Source organism: Rutidosis leptorrhynchoides, chromosome 2, assembly GCF_046630445.1.
Source record: "Rutidosis leptorrhynchoides isolate AG116_Rl617_1_P2 chromosome 2, CSIRO_AGI_Rlap_v1, whole genome shotgun sequence".
Lineage (NCBI taxonomy): Eukaryota > Viridiplantae > Streptophyta > Magnoliopsida > Asterales > Asteraceae > Rutidosis > Rutidosis leptorrhynchoides.
Window position 1 is genome coordinate 305,900,194 of NC_092334.1, and position 20,652 is coordinate 305,920,845.

A 20,652-nucleotide genomic window follows, 5' to 3' on the forward strand; every position below is an offset into this window, starting at 1 on the left:
AAGATATCTAATCATTTAAAAGTTTATTTATTATTATAAGAACTAGTCTGAACTAGGTCAAGGAGTACCAATAGACCTAATGTTCATTAATCCAGATTTATACAAGTGGGTCATCATTGGACTCTTTTATTTTCTAACTAAAGTTTTTATAAGTGTATGGTTCTCATTGGAACTCTTTTCTCTCGCTTTCATCACTCTTATTGACCTTCATTGGGCTCCTTTGCCTTTTTTTCATGCTTAGCATTAGGCAATTTTTCTAAGTTGGCCCTTATTGAGACTCTTTTGCTACCTCAGTGGTTCATGCTTATTATGTCATATGGTAGTGCCTATAACTTTGTAATCGTTTAACCATTTTTGGCGTTTTACTTTTTATCTTAAAAAAGTAGTCCGATCTCAAAGTTGAGAGTAGTTCAATTATTATTTTAAGATTAAGTTAATGAAAAGACATAAATTTGAATAAGAATTTATACTTCTTAAAAAATTGTAATTTTACCCATTTTTGCATTTATTATAAAATGTTGGTAAATTTTTTAGTGATTAATCACTTCTCTCCCCACACTTAGATTATGCAATGTCCTTATTTCCATTTATAATTCAAATTAGTAATAAATCAAAGACACTATTGAAAATAATGGAAAGAGTGATGTTACTTGATTGTAGGATCGTACAATAATTGCAGAATTGATATCTTTGAATTCAAGATAGACAACTTAACAGAAATTGTTAAACAATACAATATATAATACAAACATAATATTTTATTAATAACTTGATCACTTTAACACTTTAATACTTATGAGCTCTATTTCTCTTACATTCATGATTAGAAATTAAATTTGAACGAAACATATAGAAAAAAATCATAATAAAACATATAGGGATAAGTAGTTTTTATTATATAGTCGGTTGCGCGACTCATTCTTTCATCAGAATTACTCCTTAGGCTTATTCTCCCCACACTTGTTTTTGTCCATCTCATTTAACATTTTAATTTGTCTAAGAAACTCAATGTGGTGTCAAGACCCCTTCGGAAAGATATTTCAAATTTAACATTTGAATCATGGATTTGCCTCCTCACTTCTTCACTAATCTTATATTGCTCCTTCAAGAATTCCATCACTATTTTATCAACAGTAAGCTAATCATCATCCTCTTGATCAACTTTAACCATTTTCACATTTGATCTTGAAAATCTAGATCTAGGCACTAATGAAATGGATTCAACAAGGGCACCATAACGAATAACCCGATTATTATTTTCATAGTTAATGGTTGCTAGAGCGGTAGCTAGAAACGGAGATCCCAAAAGTAAATGAGTGATAGGATCTTCTTCAATGACTATGACCACGAAATTAACTTTGTAAAAAGTATAACCAACTATGAATTCAACTTTTTTAACGATTCCCAACGGTTTTTGCAAACGGTTATCGGCAAAACAAACAATTCCTTGGATAGGCTCTAAAGACGGCAATCCTAGGCGATTATAGACAAAAAATGGCATAACGTTAATGCTAGAACCAATCTCGGCTAATCCCACGATAGGAATGGGACCACGAATTAAGCAAGGAACTTGAAACTCCCCTGGATCCGAACAAACAACAGGAAACTCAGGTTTTTCAGACGGAACTACTAGATCAATTTCAAATGAATATAAAGGGCGAAAACCCTCCTTTTCTCGTTCCTTCAACTTTTCCATGAGTTCAGCTAACCAATCCTCATCGAACAATTGGATTTTTCACTAGAAAAATCATCATTCTCACGATCTTTTTATTTGACTGCTTCTCATTCATCGAACAACTCATGCATAGAAATGACATCATCACGATCAAGACATTGAACCTTAGCATCTTTTGACTTATTTTCTTATCCGTAGTTAATTTCTTAATTTCTTGGTCATACTCCTCTTTTACCATATCAAATTCCCATAAATACCTCAAATCAGGTTCATAAATGTCAACCCTATTTACTTCCCTTACAACGTTCACCTTCTCTAAATGAAACTCCTTCGATTTTTCAGATTCAGCTGGAACTTTTCCTTCGACAATTTGAAACAACTTAGTAACATTGTGTTCTAAGTTTTGAATGGACGCTTGATGATTATTTTGCACTTGGGAAAGTTGAGCTTTTATGTTATCATTAGCTTCATTTTGATTCTTGATGAAAGTTAAGGAAGCTTTCTTCAAGATTGGGTTTCTTTTCGAATTGAGTATTAAAAGACGAATTTGGAATGAAGGTCGCTCTAACAGGATAGAAACCAGGTGGATTTTTATTATTATTAGGAAAAGGTGTATTATAATTATTACGATAATTTGGATTCCGTCCTTGATATTAATTCACATAAGAGATGTTCTTGGCCTGCTCCATAGCAAGACCAGCAACACAATCTTTCGTAGCATGAGGACCTTGGCATTTTTTACAACCTACCTTAATTACATGCATTTCTTTGGTAAGATTTTCTATTTACCTTCCTAAATTACCTAACTGTACATTCATAGCCTTAATCACATCCTCAAAATCATAACTAACAGATTTGACAGAACGAGAAATGTCTAAGTCTTAATGCCATTCATGAGAATGGGCAACTAACTTATTAATCAATGATTCAGCTTCTTCGGCAGTATTACTCATGATATTACCTCCAGTAGAATCATCAATCTCTCTTCACGTAGCTATGCCACAACCTTTATAGAAAGTAGTTACCTTTTTAAATGTAGTCAAACCATGTTGTGGACATCCCCTAAGCATTTGACCAATTCTAACCCACGCAGAGTAAAGTGTCTCATTAGATTTCTGACGAAAATTAACAATTTCAATTTGAATGGTCACAGTTTTGGATGCGGGAAGGAAACGAGTTAGAAATTTTTCAACCATAATATCCCAACTAGTGATATCTCCTTCGGGTAATGAATTTAACCACTCTTTAACTTCATCTTTTAACGACCACGTAAATAAACGAAGAGAGATTTTATTACTTTCAATATTAGAGATATTAAACATATTGCAAATATCCTTGAAGTTTCGAATTAGCATCTTCTTTTTCAGTTCCCTTAAATTGGTTATCCTTAAGCAAGTGAAATATCAGACCCTTAATATCAAAATTTTCAGTTATAGTCGGCTGAGTAATGGCGTGACCTAATCCTTCCTGACCCGCTTTCATTAACGCTTCCATTGAATTTTCAGTAGTCATTTCAATGTCTGAATTAAAAAGAGATCCCAAATAATTAGAATCAGGACTAGAAGGTGTACTAGATAATGGACTATCTTTAGTTTGAGAAGTAGTTTCTTTATCGAAGTTTAATTTCATAACAATGTTCGATTCTTTAGAATGTTTAAATAGTATATCGGGATCAGGTAACATTTCTTCTAAAACGGGATTCTTGGATCGAGTATTCATGTGATCTAAAATCATAAAAAGAAATATTTTAGGAGAAAACTCTTTAGATTTTATGGTATGAAGACAATTTAATTTTAATCTTAATATAATCCTTGTACTTATTATTGATCTTATCTTTATGAGGAAACATTGGACATCTTTTAATATTTTAATAGAATTTAAATTGATAAATACAATAATAATAAATATTAATGACATAACTATAAATATTAAATATAACCTTTTATCGCATAACAACGAATAATCAAACATAAATCAGCCTATTGAATCTTTAAACACTTAAGTGACCGTCAACGTCTAGGTTCGAGCAGGAGCCTTTAAATTGGAAACCCAGCAACCCTCCCCTAAAGGAAGACTGTCATCACTTGTTTTCAAGAAATATCAATAACCAAAATATATCCAATTTCCGTATTTACCGCGCTCCCTGGAAGCAGCGCCAAAAAGTTGATGTGCAAAAGTGTGCAGTGCTTGATTCCTTTTCAAACTTTTAAATTTATATAACCTTTTTATTTCACTTTTAACACCCTAACGAAGGTTGGAGAACTCGGATCTCGGGGAGATCTCATTTGGACAGTTTTTGGGAGATCTCGGCATCTCGAAAAAATCTCGGGGAGATTTCGGACGTTAGACTTACGTTGACTTTTTAATTTTTTTTAATATAAATATAAATATATGAAATGTCCCGTTCATATTGATTATAAACGTTCCATATTAATTGATTTCGTCGCGAGATTTTGACCTCTTTATGAGACCTTTTTCAAAGACTGCATTCATTTTTAAAACAACCATAACCTTTATTTTATCGATAAAGGTTTTAAAAAAAAAAACATTACGTAGATTATCAAATAATGATAATCTAAAATATACCGTTTACACACGACCATTACATAATGGTTTACAATAAAAATATATTACATCGAAATAAGTTTCTTGAATGCAGTTTTTACACAATATTATACAATCATGGATTCCAAGTCTTGTCCTTATTTTAGTATGCAACAGCAGAAGCTCTTAATAATCACTTGAGAATAAACATGCTTAAAATGTCAACAAAAAATGTTGGTGAGTTATAGGTCTAACCTATATATTATCAAATTAATGTAATAGACCACAAGATTTCATTTATTTAATAATTTTACACTCGCAAGTGTATAAAAATCATTCTATGATGAACACCTGGTAACCGACATTAACATAATGCATATAGAATATTCCCCGCATACTCGCAAGTATGTCATAAATTGGCAATCGCAATCACCATATAAATCGAAGTATTAAAGCATTCCAAATTCCAGAATGGGGTTTGTTAGGCCCATAGATCTATCTTTAGGATTCGCGTCAATTAGGAGTCATTTCCCTAATTCTTAGGCTACCAGACTTGAAGGGAAAATATTCAGTTTAATAATCCAACCATAGAATGTAGTTTCGCATACTTGTGTCTATTTTGTAACACATTTATAAAGCTGCATGTATTCTCATCCCAAAAATATCTATGTTATATATAATTTGTCAATAAAGCTGATGTCATGAAGATGCTTTTATCCTCCTCTGAGATTGATTTTTGTGTTGACATATTTTTTATGGTTATTTGATGACGTCATTTAACATATATAAAGGATTTGTTACTTGCTAATAATCTGTTATATTTATATTTAATTAATATTTAATTAATTTAATAAATTCTTAAAATGAATATTTTAAAATCTCTCACCTCTTTTTGAAACTTTAAAAGTTTCATTGCACGCCATCAATTTAATTGGCTGCTCTTTAACCAATATTACACTGTTCCATGCAAATTTACTGTTATAACACCACCACTCAAATTAAATTACTGAACCATTCATCTTTCTTCTTACTCTATCTTCTTTCATCAACATTTTCACATCATCCCCTTTCTATTCATTCTCCATATCTGTTGTTCTAATTAATGAACATTGTGTTCTTATAAGGTAGTTTTACTTATCTATAACTTTATTCATGAGTATCTTTTCGTTCAAAAGTTGTTTGTAATTCATAAATTTCGTCAATAATTCTTTAATCTTTTTCAAATATGTTTACAGAGTATATGACGATTGGGGCTGAATAAAGGTTCTTTTTTTATTGAATGTGAACATAACGCACACTACCTGTTTGATGAAATGTCTATATAGAAAAGAGGCTTAACGGTTCATTTTTATACTGGTTGAGATTTTTTAAGACTTACATAATAAAACGTCGCAAAAAATGAATGTGTGAATATTTTGTGAATTTTTGGATTCTAATTATAAGGTATAAATTTGTGCAGTTGGTTAGTTACATGGTAAGAAAATGTTGAAAATAGAACCCGTGATAACGTTTTATTATATATAAATTATAAATTATTATGAAGGTACAAACGACTGAAATGAGTTGGGCGACTTTGCAATCGTATTCAACTTTCTCGCAATTATAAGGTTGGAAAGGTTAGTTAGATCGTAAGTACAGTAAGATAGATGGTTAAATGCCAAATAATTTAAGTTTTGCTTCTTCTTTCTTTTCTAATTCTATAACTAAGATTTTTTTTTTCTTTCTATAACTAAGTTGAATAATTAGAATGTTTGGAGGGACAGATGTTTTGCTTATAATTATATATGGAGCAACAGATGTTGGAGGGAGTTCTAGATTTGCTTGGCCTCTTATATGTTGTTTTTCATTTGATGTCAGGTTTTGAGGTCGATGTTCTCCTTACACCGAGTCATGTACTAATGTATTTAATTGTTTGTAGTCCTTAACTATAATGGCTAATGGCTTAGAGGAACAATATCAACCTTCAACTTAAAAAGGAGCGTTTTGAGATTGTTATATCATGAGGAGACATTTGACATTCCTGAGATTTTGTTAGTAATAAGAGTTGCTACTTTTGTAAGTGTGTGGGATTGTACAATAAATTTTCCCTTTTGAATATTAAGTATGTTTTAAAGTAATCTATACTTTTGAATATTAAGTATGTTTAAAGTAATCTATACATTTGAGATATTATGAAAAATAATATCTGATATGTTATTAAAATGTAAAATCATTTGAATTGAGTGTTACAACAAAACGTTCATGTAATTTCCAATCTTTAGATTATGCACTCAAAGTTGGTATTTTTTTGGATATTAAAGGTTGTTGATTTATGTACCATATGGATTTTTTACGAATAATTTGGGGACAATTCTCACGGTTATCTTACACTATTTATTAGTATTCACAGTTATATAGCTTTCACTTGACTATTTTCTATGTTATCATATTACTTATAAAATCTTAATGGCATGTATGTTTTTATAATTACTTTTAAATTAAGGAGTATTTTTTTTTTATAGTTTTATTTAACAAACCCGTGTATACACGGGTTATAAACTAGTTAGATTTTAAAAGTGAGACTATAACTCACTTTCACAGATTTTTCCTTCGTTGAAAATAAGACTTGACCACTGGTCGATTCACGAACCTATAACAAATATGTACATATATATCAAAATATGATTTAAATATATTCACAACATCTTTTATTACGTTTTTATGATTTAAGTTTATTAAGTTAGCAATCCTCATTAGTAACCTACAACTAGTTGTCCACAGTTAGATAAACTGAAATAAATCAATATATATTATCTCGAATCAATCCACGACCCAGTGTATACAAGTCTCAGGCTAGATCACAACTCAAAGTATATTTATTATTTTGGAATCAACCTCAACCCTGTATAGCTAACTCAAACATTACTGCATGTAGAGTGTATATGGTTGTTCCGAAATATATATATAGATGGGTCGATATAATATGTCAAAACATTGTATACGTGTCTATGGTATCCCAAGATTACATAATATGTATAATACAATATAAATTAGTTAGGATATGTTTAGTCTAGATTTGTTACAAAATTTTTGTAGCTAAAACTAGCAAATTTATCCAATTTTATTTTACCCGTCATTTCTTCGTTTCAAATCCGTTTTGAGTGATTCAAGTTGCTATGGTTTCATAATGAACTGAAATTTATGAAACTAAACAGAAAAAGTATAAGTTTATAGTCGGAAATACATGTTACAAGTCATTTTTTAAAGAGGTAGTCATTTTCGTCGAAAGAACGACATCTTGATGACCATTTTGAAAAAGATACTTTCACTTTGAGTTTAACCATGATTTTTGGATATAGTTTCATGTTCATAAGAAAAATTATTTTCCCAGAAGAACAACTTTTAAATCAAAGTTTATCAAAGTCTTTAATTATCAAACCCAAAACAGCCAGCGGTGTTACTACAACGGCGTATGTCCGGTTTTACGGTGTTTTTTGTGTTTCCAAATTTTAAATCATTAAGTTATCATATCATATAGATATAGAACATGTGTTTAGTTGATTTTAAAAGTCAAGTTAGAAGGATTAACTTTATTTGCGAACAAGTTTAGAATTAACTAAACTATGTTCTAGTGATTACATGTTCAAATCTTTGAATAAGATAGTTTTATATATATGAATCAAATGATGTTATGAACATCATTACTACCTCTAGTTTAGTAGGTAAACCTACTGGAAGTGACAAAAATTGATCTAGCTTCAAAGGATTCTTGGATGGCTTGAAAGTTCTTGAAGTAGAATCATGACACGAAAACAAGTTCAAGTATGATTATCACTCGAAATAAGATTGTTATAGTTATAGAAATTGAACCAAAGTTTGAATATGAGTATTACCTTGAATTAGAAAGATATCTTACTGTAAATAAGAAAGATTTCTTGAGATTGGATGATCACTTGAAATGGATTAGAAAGCTTGGAAGTAGACTTATAAACTTGAGAGTATTCTTGATTTTATGAAACTAGAACTTATAGAATTTATGAAGAACATTAGAACTTGATGATAGAACTTGAGAGAGATCAATTAGATGAAGAAAATTGAAGAATAAAAGTGTTTGTAGGTGTTTTTGGTCGTTGGTATATGGATTAGATATAAAGGATATGTAAGTTTGTTTTCATGTAAATAATTCATGAATGATTTATAATATTTTTTGTAATTATGTGAGATATTTCATGCTAGTTGCCAAATGATGGTTCCCACATGTTTAATTACTCACATGGGCTTCTAAGGAGCTGATCATTGAAGTGTATATACCAATAGTATATACATCTTGACGCTGTGTATTGTACGAGTACGAATACGGGTGCATACGAGTAGAATTGTTGATGAAAATGAATGAGGATGTAATTGTAAGCATTTTTGTTAAGTAGAAGTACTTTGATATGTGTCTTGAAGTCTTTCAAAAGTGTACAAATACATCTTAATACACTACATGTATATACATTTTAACTGAGTCGTTAAGTCATCGTTAGTCGTTACATGTAAGTGTTGTTTTGAAACCTTTAAGTTAACGATCTCATTTAATATTGTTAACCCATTGTTTATTATATCTAGTGAGATGTTAAATTATTACATTATAATGATATTATGATGTATGAATATATCTTAATATGATATATATACATTAAAATGTCGTTACAACGATAATCGTTACATATATGTCTCGTTTCGAAATCCTTAAGTTAGTAGTCTTGTTTTTACATATGTAGTTCATTATTAACACACTTAATGATATACTTAATTATCATTTTATCATGTTAAACATAGTGTATCTATATCTTAATATGATTCATATGTATTTAGTAAGACGTTGTTATAAAGATAATCGTTATATATATCGTTTCGAGTTTCTTAATTCAATAATCTCATTTTTATGTATATCACTCATTGTTAATACACTTAGTAAGTATCTTACTTATCATAATGTCATGTTAACTATATATATCCATATATATATATCATCATGTAGTTTTTACAAGTTTTTAATGTTCGTGAATCGCCGGTCAACTTGGGTGGTCAATTGTCTACATGAAACTCATTTCAAGGAATCAAGTCTTAACAAGTTTGATTGCTTAACATGTTGGAAACATTTAATCATGCAAATATAGTTTTCATTTAATATATAATCATGGAAAAGTTCGGGTCACTACAGTACCTACCCGTTAAATAAATTTCGTCCCGAAATTTTAAGTGGTTGAAGGTGTTGACGCATCTTCTGAAAATAAGTGCGGGTATTTCTTCTTTATCTGGTCTTCACATTCCCAGGTGAACTCGGGTCCTCTACGAGCATTCCATCAAACCTTAACAATTGATATCTTGTTTTGCTTAAGCCTTTTAACCTCACGATCCATTATTTCGACGGGTTCTTCGATGATTTGAAGTTTTTCATTGATTTGGATTTCGTCTAGCGGAATAGTGAGATCTTCTTTAGCAAAACATTTCTTCAAATTCGAGACGTGGAAAGTGTTATGTACAGCCGCGAGTTGTTGAGGTAACTCAAGTCGGTAAGCTACTGGTCCGACACGATCTATAATCTTGAATGGCCAGATGTATCTTGGATTTAGTTTCTCCCGTTTACCAAATCGAACAACACCTTTCCAAGGTGAAACCTTAAGCATGAACATATCTCCAATTTCAAATTCTATATCTTTTCTTTTAATGTCCGAGTAGCTCTTTTGTCGACTTTGAGCGGTTTTTAACCGTTGTTGAATTTGAATGATCTTCTCGGTAGTTTCTTAAATTATATCCGGACCCGTAATTTGTTTATCCCCAACTTCACTCCAACAAATTGGAGACTTGCACTTTCTACCATAAAGTGCCTCAAACGGTGCCATCTCAATACTCGAGTGGTAACTGTTGTTGTAGGAAAACTCTGATAACGGTAGGTGTCGATCCCAACTGTTTCTAAAATCAATAACACATGCTCGTAGCATGTCTTCAAGCATTTGTATCGTCCTTTCGCTCTGCCCATCAGTCTGTGGATGATAGGCACTACTCATGTCTAGACGAGTTCCTAATACTTGCTGTAATGTCTGCCAAAACCTTGAAACAAATCTGCGATCCCTATCAGAGATAATAGAGATTGGTATTCCATGTCTGGAGACAACTTCTTTCAAGTCTAATCGCGCCAACTTCTCCATTTTGTCATCTTCTCTCATTGGCAGAAAATGTACTGATTTGGTGAGACCATCGACTATTACCCAAATAGTATCATAACCACTTGCAGTCCTTGGCAATTTAGTAATGAAATCCATGGTATTGTTTTCCCATTTTCATTCTGGGATTTCAGGTTGCTGAAGTAGACCTGATGGTTTCTGATGTTCAGCTTTGACCTTAGAACACGTCAAACATTCTCCTACGTATTTAGCAATATCGACTTTCATACCCGGCCACCAAAAGTGTTTTTTAAGATCTTTGTACATCTTCCCCGCTCCGGGATGTATTGAGTATCTGGTTTTATGTGCTTCCTTAAGTACCATTTCTCTCACATCTCCAAACTTTGGCACCCAAATTCTTTTAGCTCTATATCGGGTTTCATCTTCCCGAATATTAAGGTGTTTTTCCGATCCTTTGTGAAATGTCCCGTTCTTATTGATTAAAAACGTTCCATATTAATTGATTTCGTTGCGAGGTTTTGACCTCTATATGAGACATTTTTCAAAGACTGCATTCATTTTTAAAACAAACCATAACCTTTATTTCATAAATAAAGGTTTAAAAAGCTTTACGTAGATTATCAAATAATGATAATCTAAAATATCCTGTTTACACACGACCATTACATAATGGTTTACAATACAAATATGTTACATCGAAATCAGTTTCTTGAATGCAGTTTTTACATAATATCATACAAACATGGACTCCAAATCTTGTCCTTATTTTAGTATGCAACAGCGGAAGCTCTTAGTATTCACCTGAGAATAAACATGCTTTAAACGTCAACAAAAATGTTGGTGAGTTATAGGTTTAACCTATATATATCAAATCGTAACAATAGACCACAAGATTTCATATTTCAATACACATCCCATACATAGAGATAAAAATCATTCATATGGTGAACACCTGGTAACCGACATTAACAAGATGCATATATATAAGAATATCCCCATCATTCCGGGACACCCTTCGGATATGATATAAATTTCGAAGTACTAAAGCATCCGGTACTTTGGATGGGGTTTGTTAGGCCCAATAGATCTATCTTTAGGATTCGCGTCAATTAGGGTGTATCTTCCCTAATTCTTAGATTACCAGACTTAATAAAAAGGGGCATATTCGATTTCGATAATTCAACCATAGAATGTAGTTTCACGTACTTGTGTCTATTTTGTAAATCATTTATAAAACCTGCATGTATTCTCATCCCAAAAATATTATATTTTAAAAGTGGGACTATAACTCACTTTCACAGATTTTTACTTCGTCGGGAAGTAAGACTTGGCCACTGGTTGATTCACGAACCTATAACAATATATACATATATATCAAAGTATGTTCAAAATATATTTACAACACTTTTAATATATTTTGATTAATTAAGTTTATTAAGTCAGCTGTCCTCGTTAGTAACCTACAACTAGTTGTCCACAGTTAGATGTACAGAAATAAATCGATAAATATTATCTTGAATCAATCCACGACCCAGTGTATACGTATCTCAGTATTGATCACAACTCAAACTATATATATTTTGGAATCAACCTCAACCCTGTATAGCTAACTCCAACATTCACATATAGAGTGTCTATGGTTGTTCCGAAATATATATAGATGTGTCGACATGATAGGTCGAAACATTGTATACGTGTCTATGGTATCTCAAGATTACATAATATACAATACAAGTTGATTAAGTTATGGTTGGAATAGATTTGTTACCAATTTTCACGTAGCTAAAATGAGAAAAATTATCCAATCTTGTTTTACCCATAACTTCTTCATTTTAAATCCGTTTTGAGTGAATCAAATTGCTATGGTTTCATATTGAACCCTATTTTATGAATCTAAACAGAAAAAGTATAGGTTTATAGTCGGAAAAATAAGTTACAAGTCATTTTTGTAAAGGTAGTCATTTCAGTCGAAAGAACGACGTCTAGATGACCATTTTAGAAAACATACTTCAACTTTGAGTTTAACCATAATTTTTGGATATAGTTTCATGTTCATAATAAAAATCATTTTCTCAGAATAACAACTTTTAAATCAAAGTTTATCATAGTTTTTAATTAACTAACCCAAAATAGCCCGCGGTGTTACTACGACGGCGTAAATCCGGTTTTACGGTGTTTTTCGTGTTTCCAGGTTTTAAATCATTAAGTTAGCATATGATATAGATATAGAACATGTGTTTAGTTTATTTTAAAAGTCAAGTTAGAAGGATTAACTTTTGTTTGCGAACAATTTTAGAATTAACTAAACTATGTTCTAGTGATTACAAGTTTAAACCTTCGAATAAGATAGCTTTATATGTATGAATCGAATGATGTTATGAACATCATTACTACCTTAAGTTCCTTGGATAAACCTACTGGAAAAAAGAAAAATGGATCTAGCTTCAATGGATCCTTGGATGGTTCGAAGTTCTTGAAGCAGAATCATGACACGAAAACAAGTTCAAGTAAGATCATCACTTGAAATAAGATTGTTATAGTTATAGAAATTGAACCAAAGTTTGAATATGATTATTACCTTGTATTAGAATGATAACCTACTATAAGAAACAAATATTTCTTGAGGTTGGATGATCACCTTACAAGATTGGAAGTGAGCTAGCAAACTTGAAAGTATTCTTGATTTTATGAAACTAGAACTTTTGGAATTTATGAAGAACACTTAGAACTTGAAGATAGAACTTGAGAGAGATCAATTAAATGAATAAAATTGAAGAATGAAAGTGTTTTTAGGTGTTTTTGGTCGTTGGTGTATGGATTAGATATAAAGGATATGTTATTTTGTTTTCATGTAAATAAGTCATGAATGATTACTCATATTTTTGTAATTTTATGAGATATTTCATGCTAGCTGCCAAATGATGGTTCCCACATGTGTTAGGTGACTCACATGGGCTGCTAAGAGCTGATCATTGGAGTGTATATACCAATAGTACATACATCTAAAAGCTGTGTATTGTACGAGTACGAATACGGGTGCATACGAGTAGAATTGTTGATGAAACTGAACGAGGATGTAATTGTAAGCATTTTTGTTAAGTAGAAGTATTTTGATAAGTGTCTTGAAGTCTTTCAAAAGTGTATGAATACATATTAAAAAACTACATGTATATACATTTTAACTGAGTCGTTAAGTCATCGTTAGTCGTTACATGTAAATGTTGTTTTGAAACCTTTAGGTTAACGATCTTGTTAAATGTTGTTAACCCAATGTTTATAATATCAAAAGAGATTTTAAATTATTATATTATCATGATATTATGATGTATGAATATCTCTTAATATGATATATATACATTAAATGTCGTTACAACGATAATCGTTACATATATGTCTCGTTTCAAAATCATTAAGTTAGTAGTCTTGTTTTTACATATGTAGTTCATTGTTAATATAATTAATGATATGTTTACTTATCATAATATCATGTTAACTATATATATAACCATATATATGTCATCATATAGTTTTTACAAGTTTTAACGTTCGTGAATCACCGGTCAACTTGGGTGGTCAATTGTCTATATGAAACCTATTTCAATTAATCAAGTCTTAACAAGTTTGATTGCTTAATACGTTGGAAACATTTAATCATGTAAATATCAATCTCAATTAATATATATAAACAAGGAAAAGTTCGGGTCACTACAGTACCTACTCGTTAAATAAATTTCGTCCCGAAATTTTAAGCTGTTGAAGGCGTTGACGAATCTTCTGGAAATAGATGCGGGTATTTCTTCTTCATCTGATCTTCATGCTCCCAGGTGAACTCGGGTCCTCTACGAGCATTCCATCGAACCTTAACAATTGGTATCTTGTTTTGCTTAAGTCTTTTAACCTCACGATCCATTATTTCGACGGGTTCTTCGATGAATTGGAGTTTTTCGTTGATTTGGATTTCATCTAATGGAATAGTGAGATCTTCTTTAGCAAAACATTTCTTCAAATTCGAGACGTGGAAAGTGTTATGTACAGCCGCGAGTTGTTGAGGTAACTCAAGTCGGTAAGCTACTGGTCCGACACGATCAATAATCTTGAATGGTCCAATATACCTTGGATTTAATTTCCCTCGTTTACCAAATCGAACAACGCCTTTCCAAGGTGCAACTTTAAGCATGACCATCTCTCCAATTTCAAATTCTATATCTTTTCTTTTAATGTCAGCGTAGCTCTTTTGTCGACTTAGGGCGGTTTTCAATCGTTGTTGAATTTGGATGATCTTCTCGGTAGTTTCTTGTATAATCTCCGGACCCGTAATCTGTCTATCCCCTACTTCACTCCAACAAATTGGAGACCTGCACTTTCTACCATAAAGTGCTTCAAACGGCGCCATCTCAATGCTTGAATGGTAGCTGTTGTTGTAGGAAAATTCTGCTAACGGTAGATGTCGATCCCAACTGTTTCCGAAATCAATAACACATGCTCGTAGCATGTCTTCAAGCGTTTGTATCGTCCTTTCGCTCTGCCCATCAGTTTGTGGATGATAGGCAGTACTCATGTCTAGACGAGTTCCTAATGCTTGCTGTAATGTCTGCCAGAATCTTGAAATAAATCTGCCATCCCTATCAGAGATAATAGAGATTGGTATTCCATGTCTGGAGACGACTTCCTTCAAATACAGACATGCTAACTTCTCCATCTTGTCATCTTCTCTTATTGGCAGGAAGTGTGCTGATTTGGTGAGACGATCAACTATTACCCAAATAGTATCAAAACCACTTGCAGTCCTTGGCAATTTAGTGATGAAATCCATGGTAATGTTTTCCCATTTCCATTCTGGGATTTCGGGTTGTTGAAGTAGACCTGATGGTTTCTGATGCTCAGCTTTGACCTTAGAACACGTCAAACATTCTCCTACGTATTTAGCAACATCGACTTTCATACCCGGCCACCAAAAATGTTTCTTGAGATCCTTGTACATCTTCCCCGTTCCAGGATGTATTGAGTATCTGGTTTTATGAGCTTCTCTAAGTACCATTTCTCTCATATCTCCAAATTTTGGTACCCAAATCCTTTCAGCCCTATACCGGGTTCCGTCTTCTCGAATATTAAGATGCTTCTCCGATCCTTTATGTATTTCATCCTTTAAATTTCCCTCTTTTAAAACTCCTTGTTGCGCCTCCTTTATTTGAGTAGTAAGGTTATTATGAATCATTATATTCATAGATTCTACTCGAATGGGTTCTCTATCCTTCCTGCTCAAGGCATCGGCTACCACATTTGCCTTCCCCGGGTGGTAACGAATCTCAAAGTCGTAATCATTCAATAATTCAATCCACCTACGCTGCCTCATATTCAGTTGTTTCTGATTAAATATGTGTTGAAGACTTTTGTGGTCGGTATATATAATACTTTTAACCCCATATAAGTAGTGCCTCCAAGTCTTTAATGCAAAAACAACTGCGCCTAATTCCAAATCATGCGTCGTATAATTTTGTTCGTGAATCTTCAATTGTCTAGACGCATAAGCAATCACCTTCGTTCGTTGCATTAATACACAACCGAGACCTTGCTTTGATGCGTCACAATAAATCACAAAATCATCATTCCCTTCAGGCAATGACAATATAGGTGCCGTAGTTAGCTTTTTCTTCAATAACTGAAACGCTTTCTCTTGTTCATCATTCCATTCAAATTTCTTCCCTTTATGCGTTAATGCAGTCAAGGGTTTTGCTATTCTGGAAAAGTCTTGGATGAACCTTCTGTAGTAACCAGCTAGTCCTAAAAACTGGCGTATGTGTTTCGGAGTTTTCGGGGTTTCCCACTTTTCAACAGTTTCTATCTTTGTCGGATGCACCTTAATACCTTCTTTGTTCACTATGTGACCGAGGAATTGAACTTCTTCCAACCAAAATGCACACTTTGAAAACTTAGCGTACAATTCTTCCTTCCTCAATACATCTAACACCTTTCTCAAATGTTCACCGTGTTCTTGGTCATTCTTTGAGTAAATAAGTATGTCATCAATGAAAACAATGACAAACTTGTCAAGGTATGGTCCACACACTCGGTTCATAAGGTCCATGAACACAGCTGGTGCATTAGTTAAACCAAATGGCATGACCATAAACTCGTAATGACCGTAACGTGTTCTGAAAGCAGTCTTTGGAATATCATCTTCTTTCACCCGCATTTGATGATATCCGGAACGTAAGTCAATCTTTGAATAAACAGACGAGCCTTGTAGTTGATCAAATAAGTCGTCGATTCTCGGTAGTGGGTAGCGGTTCTTGATGGTAAGTTTGTTCAACTCTCGGTAGTCGATACACAACCTGAATGTACCATCTTTCTTCTTGACAAACAAAACAGGAGCTCCCCACGGTGATGTGCTTGGTTGAATGAAACCACGCTCTAAAAGTTCTTGTAATTGGCTTTGCAGTTCTTTCATCTCGCTGGGTGCGAGTCTGTAAGGAGCACGAGCTATTGGTGCAGCTCCTGGTACAAGATCTATTTGAAATTCAACGGATGGATGTGGGGGTAATCCCGGTAATTCTTTCGGAAATACATCGGGAAATTCTTTTGCAATGGGAACATCATTGATGCTCTTTTCTTCAGTTTGTACTTTCTCGACATGTGCTAGAACAGCATAGCAACCTTTTCTTATTAGTTTTTATGCCTTCAAATTACTAATAAGATGTAGCTTCGTGTTGCCCTTTTCTCCGTACACCATTAAGGGTTTTCCTTTTTCTCGTATAATACGAATTGCATTTTTGTAACAAACGATCTCTGCTTTCACTTCATTCAACCAGTCCATACCGATTATCACATCAAAACTCCCTAACTCTACTGGTATCAAATCAATCTTAAATGTTTCGCTAACCAGTTTAATTTCTCGATTCCGACATATATTATCTGCTGAAATTAATTTACCATTTGCTAATTCGAGTAAAAATTTACTATCCAAAGGCGTCAATGGACAACTTAATTTAGCACAAAAATCTCTACTCATATAGCTTCTATCCGCACCCGAATCAAATAAAACGTAAGCAGATTTATTGTCAATAAGAAACGTACCCGTAACAAGCTCTGGGTCTTCCTGTGCCTCTGCCGCATTAATATTGAAAACTCTTCCGCGGCCTTGTCCATTCGTGTTCTCCTGGTTCGGGCAATTTCTAATAATGTGGCCCGGTTTTCCACATTTATAACAAACTACATTGGCATAACTTGCTCCGACACTACTTGCTCCGCCATTACTCGTTCCGACACCATTTGTTCCTTTCATTCTATTAACCCCTGGTCCGTAGACCTCACACTTCGCCGCGCTATGACCATTTCTTTTACATTTGTTGCAAAATTTGGTGCAGAACCCCGAGTGATACTTTTCACACCTTTGGCATAGCTGCTTCTGATTGTTGCTGTTGTTGCGGTTATTATTATTGTTGGGATGATTGTTGTAGTTGCTGTTGTTGTTGTTGTTGTTGGGCCATTTGTTGTAGTTGCGATTGATGTTGCGATTGTTGGGATAATTGTTGCGATTATTGTTGTAATTGCTGTTGTTGTTGTTGTATTGGTGATTCTTATCACCGTTTTCCTCCCACTTTCTTTTGACTTGCTTCACATTGGCCTCTTTAGCAGTCTGTTCTTTAATTCTTTCTTCAATCTGGTTCACTAGTTTGTGAGCCATTCTACATGCCTGTTGTATGGAGGCGGGCTCGTGTGAACTTATATCTTCTTGGATTCTTTCCGGTAATCCTTTCACAAACGCGTCGATCTTCTCTTCCTCATCTTCGAATGCTCCCGGACACAATAGGCACAATTCTGTGAATCGTCTTTCGTACGTGGTAATATCAAATCCTTGGGTTCGTAACCCTCTAAGTTCTGTCTTGAGCTTATTGACCTCGGTTCTGGGACGGTACTTCTCGTTCATCAAGTGCTTGAATGCTGACCACGGTAGTGCGTACGCATCGTCTTGTCCCACTTGCTCTAGATAGGTATTCCACCATGTTAACGCAGAACCTGTGAAGGTATGCGTAGCGTACTTCACTTTGTCCTCTTCAGTACACTTACTTATGGCAAACACCGATTCGACCTTCTCGGTCCACCATTTCAATCCGGTCGGTCCTTCGGTTCCATCAAATTCCAAAGGTTTGCAGGCAGTGAATTCTTTGTAGGTGCATCCTACACGATTTCCTGTACTGCTAGATCCAAGGTTATTGTTGGTATGTAGCGCAGCCTGTACTGCGGCTATGTTTGAAGCTAGAAAAGTACGGAATTCCTCTACATTCATATTCACGGTGTGTCGAGTAGTCGGTGCCATTTCCTTCAAAATAGTCAAATGGAACAAGTTAATCATACAGAATATTAAGAGTAGTTAATAGTATTTCGTAGCATAATATGAACTCATTTATAAAAGCTTTTTCTTCATATTAGCATTTTATAAGTTTAAATTCGGGTAGTACCTACCCGTTAAGTTCATACTTAGTAGCTAATATACAATTCAACTACTACAATTCTATATGAAAAACTGATTATAATAATATTTCGCGTTCAAACTTTTTCACAATATTTTACAAACTTACAATACCGCTTATTTTACATATAGCATGAAATATAGCACACAATAAATTTGATACAAGATAGTTGTGAAGATAATTCTAGCTAGTACACAAGTCGTTCAGCAAAGGCAATAAAGACACGTAATTCATACGTCCAGAAACAAGTCATGCATTCTGGTTTTACTAGGACTACTTCCCATCCTTGGTCTTGTGCAACATAACTGTTATGGCCGTTGATAAGACAGCGTGTTGTAACGTCGTCAAAGGGGCGAGGGTTACGTAATGTCCAACAGTCCCGTAACAATCTAAAAACCTCATTTCTTACCCCAATTACCGACTCCGTCACTTGTGGGAACGTTTTGTTTAATAGTTGTAGCACGATGTTCTTGTTCTCACTTTGGTGAGAAGCAAACATTACTAATCCGTAAGCATAACATGCTTCTTTATGTTGCATGTTAGCAGCTTTTTCTAAATCACGAAGTCCAATATTCGGATATATTGAGTCAAAATAATTTCTTAACCCATTGCGTAAAATAGCATTTGGGGTTCCCCGCAATATATGCGTCAAAGTAAACACATCGTAACTTATGGATTTCCCAATGTGATATCCCCCATCTTTCGAACGAAAGCCTTTTATAAACCAAGGCATTCTTGGAATGTTCTTCGAATGTCTTACAAACTGATCTCGCCTTAAATAGTTGTGCCGAAGAATTCTGACCGACTCTAGACAAGATTTCATTAATCATGTCTCCGGGTAGGTCTCTTAAAATATTGGGTTGTCTATCCATTTTGTGTTTTTATACTGTAAAATAGACAAGAGTTAGATTCATAAAAAAAATACTTATTAATACAAGCAATTTTTGCATATATCATAAAGCATAAGCACACTATATTACATATATTACACCACACGAATACAACTATCTTATTCCGACTCGCTAGTTTCTTCTTCTTCGGTTTTGGTTCGTTTTGCCAAGTTTCTAGGGATATATGATGTTCCCCTAATACGAGCCGTCGTAATCCACATTGGTTTAGAAAAACCTGGTGGTTTAGAGGTTCCCGGGTCATTGTTACAACTTAAGGACTTCGGGGGTTGACGATACATATAAAGTTCATCGGGGTGGGAATTAGATTTCTCTATTTTTATGCCCTTTCCTTTATTATTTTCTTTTGCCTTTTTAAATTCAGTTGGGGTAATTTCTATAACATCATCGGAATTCTCGTCGGAATCCGATTCATCGGAGAATTGGTAATCCTCCCAATATTTTGCTTCCTTGGCGGAAACACCATTGACCATAATTAACCTTGGTCGGTTGGTTGAGGATTTTCTTTTACTTAACCGTTTTATTATTTCCCCCACCGGTTCTATTTCTTCATCCGGTTCCGATTCTTCTTCCGGTTCCGATTCTTCTTCCGGTTCCGACTCTTCTTCCGGTTCCTCTTCGGGAACTTGTGAATCAGTCCACGAATCATTCCAATTTACATTTGACTCTTCATTATTATTAGGTGAGTCAATGGGACTTGTTCTAGAGGTAGACATCTATCACATAATATCAAACGCGTTAAGAGATTAATATATCACATAATATTCACATGTTAAAAATATATAGTTTCCAACAAAATTTGTTAAGCAATCATTTTTCAAGTAAACACGGTCGAAGTCCAGACTCACTAATGCATCCTAACAAACTCGATAAGACACACTAATGCAAAATTCTGGTTCTCT